The sequence below is a fragment of the Zingiber officinale genome, chromosome 4B (assembly GCF_018446385.1).
Source record: "Zingiber officinale cultivar Zhangliang chromosome 4B, Zo_v1.1, whole genome shotgun sequence".
NCBI classification, from domain to species: domain Eukaryota; kingdom Viridiplantae; phylum Streptophyta; class Magnoliopsida; order Zingiberales; family Zingiberaceae; genus Zingiber; species Zingiber officinale.
In genome coordinates this window covers 5,613,347-5,625,166 of record NC_055993.1, presented here as the reverse complement: position 1 = coordinate 5,625,166, position 11,820 = coordinate 5,613,347, and positions in this window count along the sequence as shown.

Here is an 11,820-nt window from a genome sequence, read left to right as displayed (position 1 = left end):
CATCAGCCACACTCGGCTGGAATATATGCACAAATAGAAACATAAACAACATAACCACTCAGTTAATATACGCAGCCTACACGGCTGGACATAAATGAATAAAACAACCACGCAGTTAATATTTATCCCACTCGGCTATATCAAAAACACAGCGGAAAAATGGAGAGAAACCCACAATCTACAACTAAAGTTTACTAGCTAATAGGCTTACACAACCACAAGATCACGAAAGCAAACTACCACAAATCAAACTCCAAACATAGACCAATTCATACAATACTAAAACCGCTGTATACTAAAAGAAAAAAAAACAAGTAAAGCGGAAATAAAACCGATATAACGCAGGACCCAGGACTGGCAGCCGGCATCTCTCCAAGCATCCATGAATCATCTACAGCTACCTGGCGAAAGAAAACCAGTTTGCGAGGTGGTGAGTGTTGGAACTCAGCGGGTAAAGGAAAGATAGTGCATGAACATAACATACAACTAAAAAGTGAGCCAAGAGTATACAGTCTCATAAAGGAAATAGCAAATACTATCATGATATTAACATAAATGTTCATACCTGAAGTCATATCTTACGCTAACAAAAGAAGGTCAGGAGTAGTGCAGATCTGCTACTGTAGTACTAATAACTACAAGGGTAATAGGTAAGGTATATACAAATTATCAATAATTAAACAGTGTCTAAATACCTACAAGTATATATCTCAACACAAGTAAGCATATCAGCATAAAAAACAACAGCAGTATAAACTAGCAACAACAGCATATGCCAATAACAGCAGCATAAATAAACAACAATAATAGCAGGTATAATAATATCAGCGTATGCACGGATGGTTACTCCCGCCACCTCTCCGCACCATGACCCTTGTATGGTCGAGAGGCCGAGTCAGTGACAGACTGTACACCCTCCAACTACCACTCTCTTGAGTGGCCGAGGGGACAGTTGCATAGTAGCTAACTAGCTACATCTGCGACGGGGTCCCTGCTGCTCGTCACTCCAGCTACCACTACCCATAAGTGGTCGAGGGCGGCACGACAGGACAAGCGGCATCTACTCCAGCTACCACTCTCGCGAGTGGCCGAGGATGCGGCCCTGGTCAACGACTCTCTCGACCACAAGGGAGAATTTGTCGTTGACATGCATGCAATGATATGATGCGTCAAATGCAACAACCATCATACAAATATAAGCAAAAATTAGGTATGCTACATGAAACCAGCATGCTCAATACTGTACATAAATAAATAACAATCAAAACCAGCGAACATGGTATCTAATTGTTGGGACTGAAATGTCGCTAGAGGGGGGATGAATAGCTCGGTGCGATCTTGTGCTCATCGTTGCTTGCTTCTTGTGATGAAATGTAGCGAAAAATACAAAGAAACAAACACACAACGCTAACTCGAGGATTTACTTGGTATCTACCTCAAGAAGAGGTGACTAGTCCAAGGATCCACACACTCACGCACCCTCCACTAGTAAAACACTCCTTTACGGTAACTACTGAAGGCGGAGAAGCCCTACAAGTTCACACTACAAGAAGAAAGGGAAATGAAACAAAATACAAGCAAAAGCTTACAACTTTGCACAAGAAAACTCTAACCCTAGCTTTCTTCTTCTCGTTGTAGATCCGCCTTTTGACTTGGAAAAAACTCCAAGAACTTCAAGAACTGGTGGTGAGAACTCTGTGGAGAAGCTGTGGAAGCGCTGTGAAGATCTGAGATGAAAACCGTGAGCTCTAGCGAGAGAACAGCTCGCCAGCAGCTAAATACGACGCCAACGGTCAAATCCCAATCGATTGGATTGCTCCCAATCGATTGGGGAGGCTTTGGATCGATCGACCGATAGATCCAGAGCACCTCTGTGCTCCTGGGAAAAGCCTGGATCGATCAGCTGATCAATCCAGTCCTTATTGCGTGAAAGCAGAACCTCCCAATCGATCAGCCGATAGATTGGAGGCTCCCAATCGATCGACCGATCGATTGGGAGGCTTTCTGTGCGATCAGCGTCTACTTCCTAATCGATCCACTGATCGATTGGGAAGAGGACTTCACGTGGGACTCATCCAATCGATTAGCCGATCGATTGGGCATGAGCTAATCGATCGGCTGATCGATCCGGCTCCTGTTTCTTGCCCAAAACAAGTCCTAAGTCCTCCTCGCCAACATCCGGTCAATCCACGACCTGTTGGTACATTATGTCTAGCATCCGGTCACCTTTGACCTGCTAAGACTAGCTCACCAAGTGTATGGTCAATCCCTATGACCCACTTGGACCTTTTCTCCACGTGCCAAGTATCTGATCAATCCCTTTAACCTACTTGGACTTTCCAACACCATATGTCTGATCAGCCTTGATCCATCTGGATTTCCTCGTGCCTGACTTCACTCACCAGGTCTTTCCATTTTCCCGCCTTCACTCACCGGGCGGCTTCACTCACCAGAACTTTCCATTGCCCGGCTTCACTTACCGGGACTTTCCCCTGCCTGGCTTCACTCACCAGGACTTTCCCAATTGCCTAGCTTCACTCACCAGGACTTTCAGTCAAGTATCCAGTCAACCTTGACCCACTTGACTTTCCTTCACAATCTTCCCACATGAACAATTGCACCTACAATCTCCATGTGTTGTCTATATGTATTGTCAAACATTGAAACCCAAACATCAAGACTCAAGCTTGACTCAATTCAAGCTCAGTCAACCAGGTCAACCTTGACCTAGGGAATATTGCACCAACAATCTCCCCCTTTTTGATGTTTGACAATACCTCCTTTAAGTTAGGCTAATTCCATAGCCTGAACCTCCTTCATGCCAATAAGAATAAGGATTCCCTTCATCCTTCCCTTTTTCCCATAGGGCGATGCACACATTCTTACCTATTTAGGGAATGAAGGCCTAACTTAAATCCTACATTCTCCCCCTATTGGCACACATCAAAAACTCTCCTCTTGAAGAGTTGCTCGTTGTTGTTCACAACTTCACTTGTTGCTTACAACACCATAATGAAAGTCTCATACCTTTCATTTATCCTTAATGCTCACCCTTGAGCCTTACTACTTGTGAAATTCAACGCGATTCAAATGAAGGTTCCATACCCTTCATTTTCATCGAATGCTCATCCTAGAGCATTATTCTACTAAACAATGAACATATCCACTCTCCATTGTATTCCAATGTCTAACCTTGAGCATTTTCACTAAAGAAGGTAAAACCCCCTTCCAAGGTGTATGAAAATTAAATTTTCATGTCCTTAAAGAGTAACTCCCCCTAAAGACATGTCTGCAACTTCTGTCATTGCACCAACAATGACTTGGAATCTCTAAATCTTTAGAAAACCCAAATTTAGAAGTTTTGAGATTCAAAAATTCAATATTGAAACTAAACCTCTACCTAAACCTCTACTCAGTCATCTTTAACCAATTCATCCTTGTTTTCATCATGAAAACTCCCCCTAAATGTATACAAATGTGTTCCAAGGGGTTTGGAATGGTTTTATAGACTAAAAATGGTTTAAATCACTGAAAATCAGCTTTCCCAGCTGAAATCAGTGATTCAATCGATCACTGGATCGATTGGAACCATGTGGATCGATCGGTGGATCGATCCAGCAAGCTTCTGCTTGCGAGAATTCACTTCTCAATCGATCACCCGATCGATTGAGGCACTCCAATCAATCACCCGATCGATTGAGGCACTCCAATCGATCGGGTGATCGATTGGTGTGCTGAAAATTCTGAAGTTCATTTTTAGTGAACTTCATAAACTCCCCTAAAATTCTATAAAATTCCAAAAATTGTTGTAGACATTATTTAAGGCATATATTATCATGAAAAAATAGTTTTATAAGAAAATACTTCATATTTTCCAAGATTGACACAAACTAGAAAACTTGTAAAAACTTTAGTATTTTCTTCAAGTTTGTGTCTAACTACTCAATGATAATTACTATCAAAAGATAGCCTTCATCAAGGTTTTCCAAAAGCATTTTAAAACATTTTCAAAACCAATATCCAACCATGTTCCTTGGGCTCTGTTCAAAGTAAAACCTAAAATCTCGTGTGTATCTAGGAACCACGAGTTAGGCCTTTATATAGAAAAGAAGAAATAAACCAAAAGACCAAACTACCCCTATACTTATTCTAACACTCCCCCTCAAGCTTGAGAATATAGATCATATACACCAAGCTTGTTACATATGTAGTCAATCCGAGGACCTCTAAGTGATTTAGTGAATATATCTGCTAGCTGATCATTTGAGTTGACAAAACTAGTAGATATTTCTCCAGATATAACTTTCTCTCTGACAAAGTGACAGACAACTTCAATATGCTTTGTTCTCTCATGGAAGACTGGATTTGAGGCAATATGCATAGCGGCCTAGTTGTCACATATGAGTGACATTTGTGTAACCTCTCCAAACCTTAGTTCCTGAAGCAACTGTTTTAACCATATAAGTTCTTGACTAATAGTAGCCATAGCTCGATATTCTGCCTCTGCACTGGATCTTGCCACAACATTCTGTTTTTTGCTTTTCCAAGAAACAAGGTTACCTCCGACAAATATACAAAATCCAGAAGTGGATCTTCTATCAGAGGGAGATCTTGCCCAATCTGGATCAGAATATCCCACGACTTGAGTATGTCCTTTGTCTTCATATAGAAGACCCTTTCTTGGTGCACCCCTGATATATCGAACAATGCGAGTCACTGCATCCCAATGCTCTTTGCATGGAGAGCTAAGAAACTGACTTACTACACTCACTGCAAATGAGATATCCGGACGAGTGACAGTAAGGTAGCTTAGTTTCCCTACCAATCGCCTATACCGTTCAGGATCTGAAAAAGGCTCCCCCTGATTTGGTAGGAGCTTGACATTAGGATCCATGGGATTGTCAACTATCTTTGAGTTTAACATTCCTGTTTCTTCCAAAATATCCATTGCATACTTCCTTTGGGATATAATGATCCCATCTTTAGACTGTGCCACTTCTATCCCTAGAAAATATTTGAGTTTGCCAAGATCCTTTGTCTGGAAATGTTTGAAAAGATGTTGTTTTACTTGTGAAATCCCAAGATGATCATTACCTGTGATGACAATATCATCAACATAAACCACTACATAGATGCAACCAGTAGACGAGTGGCGATAAAAAATAGAATGATCAGTCTCGCTTCGAATCATGCCAAACTGCTGAATTACAGTACTAAATCTACTGAACCATGCTCTGGGTGACTGCTTAAGACCATATAAAGATTTCCGCAAGCGACATACAAGACCAAAAGACTCCCCCTGAGCAACAAAACACGGAGGTTGCTCCATGTAGACTTCCTCGAGCAGGTCACCATGTAAGAATGCATTCTTGATGTCCAATTGATGAAGAGGCCAATGGCGAATTGCAGCAATAGACAGAAAAAGACGCACAGAAGACATCTTGGCAACAGGAGAAAAGGTGTCTCCATAATCCAATCCAAATACCTGAGTATAGCCTTTAGCGACAAGACGAGCCTTAAGCCGATCAACCGTGCCGTCTACACCAATTTTTACCGTAAACACCCATCGACAACCAACCACTGACTTCCCAGGAGGTAGAGGAACGAGATCCCAAGTCCCACTGCTCTGTAAGGCACTCATTTCATCAAGCATAGCCTGTTTCCATCCTGGATGAGCAAAGGCATCACCTGCAGTCTTTGGCAGAGAAACAGACGACAGGGAAGACAGACAATAATAATAGGATGGGGAAAGACGATGATAGCTTAAAGAAACATAGTGAGGAGAAGGATTACGAGTGGAACGCATACCCTTTCGAAGTGCAATAGGAACATCAGAGTCAGGAGATGGGACCGGAGGAAACGATGAGCAGTGTCAGTGTTGGTCGGCGGCAAAGCAGAACGAGGACGACGCTGATAAACCTGCAAAGGAGGAGACGAGGCTGGAGGTGATAGAGGCGCCTCCGGAGGGTAAAAGATAGTCACTGGTGCAGGTGGAGAGGGAGAAACCTCGGCCTGTGAAGCGGAAGGACCAAAAAAAGAAACTGACTCAAAGAATGTGACGTCAGCAGAGATGAAGTACCGACGAAGAGTAGGGGAATAACACTTGTACCCTTTCTGAGACCGGGGGTACCCAAGGAAGACACACTTATGAGACCGGGGAGAGAGTTTGTCAATGCCGGGATCAAGAGCATGAGCAAAACAAATAGAACCAAAGACCCGAGGTGGTAGAGGATGAAGGGACTGATGTGGATAAAGTACCTGATGAGGTATTTTACCCTGGAGAGTGGATGAAGGCATGCGATTGATGAGATAACACGCAGTAAGTACCGCATCACCCCAAAACTGATGAGGGACATGAGAATGGAGAAGAAGAGTCCGAGTGGTTTCAAGGAGATGACGATTCTTGCGTTCTGCAACCCCATTCTGTTGAGGGGTATGAGGGCAAGACGTGCGATGCAGCACACCATGAGATGTCAAGAAGGTACGAAACTGAGTAGACAAATACTCGCGTGCATTATCACTTTGTAAAGTTCGAAGGGAAGTACCAAATTGAGTTTTTATTTCAAAGAAAAAGGATTAAAAAATAGAAAACAATTCTGAACGATCCTTCATTAGATATAACCATGTACAACGGGAAAAATCGTCTATAAAAGTAACAAAATACCTTGACCCCATTGTAGAAGAAACCCGACTCGGACCCCAAACATCAGAATGAACCAAAGCAAAAGGAGACATAGCCCGACTCTCAATACGAAGAGAAAAAGAACTACGAACATGCTTGCCTAATTGACATGACGCACAAGATAAAGACTCTAAGTGAGAAAGACTAGGATGTAACTGTTTCAACTTATTAAGACCTGGATGTCCCAACTGAGCATGGATAAGAAGTGTAGATGTCGCCGCCGAACCAACAAAAGAGGCTTGTTGAAGCCGATATAGGCCATGAGATTCACATCCGAAGCCAATCATCCTCCCCGTACTCCGGTCCTGTAAGGAAACAGACGTGTTAGTAAAAGAAATGACACAATCAAGAGATCGAGTAAGTTGACTTATCGACAATAGATTAAAAGGAGCGCCAGGAACATAAAGAACATTATGAATTGAAAGAGATGAAGAAGGATGAACAATACCAATACCCTGGGATTGAGTTTGGGAACCATTGGCCATGGTGACCATTGGTAAATTACCAGAAGTAGTGAGAGAGGAAAAAAGGGATTTATTACCAGTGATATGATCGGTGGCCCCAGAATCAAGAACCCAAGGACCCGAAGAATGGGATATGCCAGCAAAGGAAGTACTAGCGTCTGCAATGGTAGCAGCGGAACCCGAAGCCTGTCGATCCTCAAACCATTTCAGAAAGTCAGTATAAGAAGGTGTTGAAGTCGAATTAGGTGTTAACTGTGAAGTGGAAGCTGAAGGAGCAACAGAACTCTGAACAATCTGAGCAGCACGAGGAGGACGACTATGTAGACTCCAGCATTTATCAATCGTGTGTCCCGGTCGGTGGCAATGATCACACCAAGGGCGTCCTTTGCCACCCTTGCGAGGTGGAGGTCCTTTGTGTCAAGAGACCAAAGCTGACGAGTCGACAGGAACAGAAGAAGGCATCGTCAAGACTTTGGCCGGGACACGGAGAAGAGTTGCCCAGGTATTTTCCATGGTAGCTTCTGTGGGGCTGCCCAGGATCTGGTCACGGACATGAGAATAATCTGTGGGCAGACCATATAAAGCCAAAGACATAAAAAATTTCTTCCGATTTTCAAGCTCTTCAACAGGATCGGCCACAGGTGGAAGCAGTTCATTGAAGTCACAAAGAAGGCTAGAAACTGAACCCAGATAAGTCGACATTGAATCCTTAATCTGATGGGCGCTGAGGATGGTCATGAGATCTTCACAAACTTGATAGAGTCGTCGAGAGGTGTTTGTAAAGAGTTGTTGAGCTTGTGTCCAAACAGCTTTGCAGGTTTTGTGAGTACGGAAGACATTCCTAAGAGATGAATGGATGGTGGCTCGGATAATACAACATAACTGAACGTCAACCTTCTTCCACAGAGGACGATCGGCGTCTTGAACATCTTCTTCAGTTTGAGTGAGATGTGTCTCATATCCCTGTCCAACAAGCCAAAGCTCAATGTGAGATGCCCAAGAAACATAATTCGTACCATCCAACTGTTCGGAAGAGAGAGGTGCAGTGATGTGGTTGGTAAAGATTGAGGTATCCGGCTTTGGAACGCCGGATGTAGCCATTAAGCAGGTTGGAAAGAACTGCAATCGGTCGAGGACAAGAGATGTGATAAACGGAGCTCGCTGCTAGGCCCGTTCCTTGAAACCCTATCTTTTGCAATTCCCTCTGGCGAGAGCAACAAGGAATCAAGGAAAGAAGGTAACTCACAACCACCGGAAGTAATGCTGCTGGTTTCTCCTTGCAGCCTCTGCCTCCAAATCGGGAAAGGACCGGAAGTTATTGCTTGTCAGCGACACCCAACTAGAGGCGCAGGCTGCTGAGACGACCGGAAAGAGCTCACGGGATCAGAGTTTGGGAAGAGAGGCTACGTGCGGCGCTGGAACAGGTGAGGGGGCGACGGGAAGAATCGCCAGTGCTGGCCACACGCCTGGACAGACGGAGTTGGGTGGAAGCGGCTCACCTCGAAACTCTGAGAAAGCGTGCGCCGACACCGATCGAGGCAGCGAAGAAAGCTGCTGGCCAGTGGCGAGGAAGAAGAAGAAAGCCGACGGTGGTGGGAGTTGTCGCGAGCCCTAGCCGCACGATCGAGGAAGAGGTCGATGCCAGTTGGCGCCGGTGAGAACTCGCGCGGAAGGAGGCGGCGCGAGGAAGGAAGCGGCGCTCGAGAACTCGCGTCGCGCCGAGAGAGAGAACTCGCGTCGCGCGCCGTGGCAGAAAAAAAAGGAGTTCGGCGCGGGGAAGAAAAAAAAGAAATTAGGGTTTTGGCTCTGATACCATGTTCAAAGCAAAACCTAAAATCTCGTGTGTATCTAGGAACCACGAGTTAGGCCTTTATATAGAAAAGAAGAAATAAACCAAAAGACCAAACTACCCCTATACTTATTCTAACAAGCTCAATGCACATGACTCGTACATTAGCTTTCCCAATGATTGGAAAACACATAACTATGTGTTTTGATGAACTTAAAAACTCAAAAGAATGCACTAAATCAACATCTTGAGTTTTGTTCATCATCCTAACATCTCACTTGTATTTTATGTGTACTAAAACACATACAAGTCACCTTATAGTTCGTGTGAGATGTTAAATTTTGGTTTTGCCTTATTCTAGGGATCATGCATATCTACCTAGGCATTTTGAGGTTATGAAACATCCACCAAGTGTGTTCCTTGTTAATAAATGTCATTTGTCCTTAATTGCAATGGATTAAACATAATGCATGATATGTTATGGCATACATCAAAAAGAAATAATTTTCAAAAGAAAATTTCCTATAACTACAAGATGTATGTATGACATGACATGGTATTTTTGTATTTTTCATAATAAATCATGAATGCAAAATATGATGTCATGGCATATGAAGGGCAATCAAAACATGGCAAAATTAGCATAAATAAAATACCTAGATTACCTATCTAAGTATCCTTAATCTTAGCTAACTTAAAATTTAAACCCTAGATTGCCCATTATTTCCCAAGAAACTATCAAAATCTAATTTTGACATTTCTCTTTCTTTTCCTAATTTGTGACAATTTAAATTAAACATATTCCTCAAATTTTGACACAATTTACTCTTTTAAAGAGTAACAAATTCAGTTAAGGCCTAGATTGCCTTTAATCCCTTAAGAACATACCAAAATCCTAACTTGGTAGTTCTTAACACTTGATTTCTTGTGCCACTTAAAGTCATCTCAAATTTCTTACATTATGGCACATTTTACTCTTTGAGAGAGTAAATGAAACTCCACTTCATTTTCAAAGGTTGATAATAACCTTGAAAATGCTCCTTGAGTGTCAACTTCATCAAAGTTGGGTTAATTACCCTTCTAATCAGAGTTGACACCCTCTAACCCATCTAAGGGGTAAAGAAAATGCTCCTAGGAACCCAAAACCGATTGGTGCTCCTTGGATGCTCTAGGTACTCACTAGGGATAACTTCCCTAGATACCTTTCTAGTGACCTTGTTTGGCTTCTTAGAGGCTTTGGTCACTTTTTCTATGTCAACTCTAGGGATTTCTTTCCTTGAGGCCTTTTTAGTGACTTTCTTAGACTTCTTGGAAGTTTTAGTCACATTTGTTGCAAAAATACTCTTAGGGATACCTTCCCTAGTATTCTTGACTTGTCCCTTAGACCTAGACTCGGTTCCATAACTATATGGAACTCTATGATAAGAAATTACATCCTTCTTAGCCTTAGGTTTGTATCCCAAACCTTTATGACCATTGGATGACCCTTGTTGTGCTAAACCTAGGTTTTGCTCATTTTTTCCTTTTAGGATATTTTCCATCCTCTTTAGGGTCTTCTCCATATTATCAAGTCTTGACTTCAAGACTTGATTTTCTTTCCATAAATCTCTAGATCTTGGTTTTTCATTAATTCCATGAGCATTTTTATTTCTAGACCTACAACTAAAATCCTTAGTTTTCTTGCCTAGATTTTTATCTACCTTCCTAACCCTATGTGTGGTAGTTTTAGCATGAAAAGCCACATGATTTTCTTTGATAGCGTCATGCTCCCTTTTTTTATGGTAAATAGCATTAAAATGATACAAATTAGAACTAACATGCTTTTTACCATTATTTAAGGGGATAGGCTCAAAAAATGATACCTTTCATTTTACCTTGGAGGCTCCCCCTAGAGTTGTGTTTCCTCCTTGAGCCTTGACCGCTTTCTTCCCCTTGGGACATTGACTACGATAGTGTCCCTTTTGATTGCAAGAGAAGCACACAATGTGCTCCTTGCTCTTCTTTGTTCCGGGAGCGGTCTCTTTGGGCTTCTCCTTGCCCTTTAGTGCCACTTGACCCTTCTTCTTGGGCAATTTAGGGCACTTGCTCTTGTAGTACCCATGTTCCCTACACTCAAAACATATAATGTGATTTTTATCTTTAATTGAAACATTTATACCTTCATGTGTAGGAAGGGCATCTTCTCCATTTGATCCGGATATAGAGGCTTCCTCTTGATCCGATAATGATGCTCCTTTAATAGGTTTGACTCGACTTGTGGAGGTGGAAACTTCTTCATCCTCTTCTTCTCTTGACCCGGATGTAGAGACTTCTTCTTCCTCTTGATCCGGTGTCAACAAAAATCGCTCCCCCTCAATCCTAGAGGTGGAGGCTTCATCATCTTCATCTTGTACATGGAACAAAGAGTATGCCCCCTCTTTGCTCTTTTTATTGCATTCCTTTGAAGATGAGGCTTCTTGGACTTCCTCTTCGTCTTGAATTTTCTCCAATGAGTCGCCCTCTTTGGATTTTTCTTGAATTGGTACAGTGGAGGGTTCTTTATGAAGCTTTGACAATTTACTCCATAGCTCTTTGGCGTCTTCAAATTCCCCAACTTGAGCTAAAATATTGCTCGGCAATAAACTGACCAATAACTTGGTCACTTTATCATTTGCCTCGCTCCTCTGAAGTTGCTCTTGACTCCATTTTCTTTTCTTGAGAAGCTTGCCCTTGGAGTTTGTTGGAGCTTTGAAGCCTTCTATTAGAGCAAACCATTGCTCTATCTCCATCATCAAAAAGTTTTCGATCCTTGATTTTCAAAGATCGAAGCTTGTAAATACATATGGTGGAGCCACCCTTGTGTCGAATCCAACTCCGTCTTGGAATTCCATCTTGAAGTTGAGCTT